This window comes from Pygoscelis adeliae, unplaced genomic scaffold, assembly GCF_000699105.1.
Source record: "Pygoscelis adeliae isolate BGI_AS28 unplaced genomic scaffold, ASM69910v1 Scaffold112, whole genome shotgun sequence".
Lineage (NCBI taxonomy): Eukaryota > Metazoa > Chordata > Aves > Sphenisciformes > Spheniscidae > Pygoscelis > Pygoscelis adeliae.
The window spans coordinates 1,240,864-1,241,169 of NW_008824232.1; positions in this window are offsets into that span (position 1 = coordinate 1,240,864).

Below are 306 nucleotides of genomic sequence, written 5' to 3' on the forward strand. Positions count from 1 at the left end.
CAGGGCTTCCCCTGCAGTCAGTGGCTTCTGCTCATCCCGGTTCTGCTTTCCCGTCACTCTTCCTGCAAGGAAGGCCGCAGCTCCTGATGTCCTTCCCTCCTCCCAGCCCTGTCCCTCACCCGCACCTCAGAGCAGGGAACGGCCTCAGAAATCTCTCCTGGGGAAGAAGCGAGAGGGCGGATAGCATCTGCTGGTCCCCGGCAAAGGTCAGGGCCCCTCACAGGGCAGCATTTAACGCACACTCTTCCTCTCTTCTCTTCCCCACTAGCGCCCCGGGATGCCGCCGGGCAGCCAGATGCCCACGGC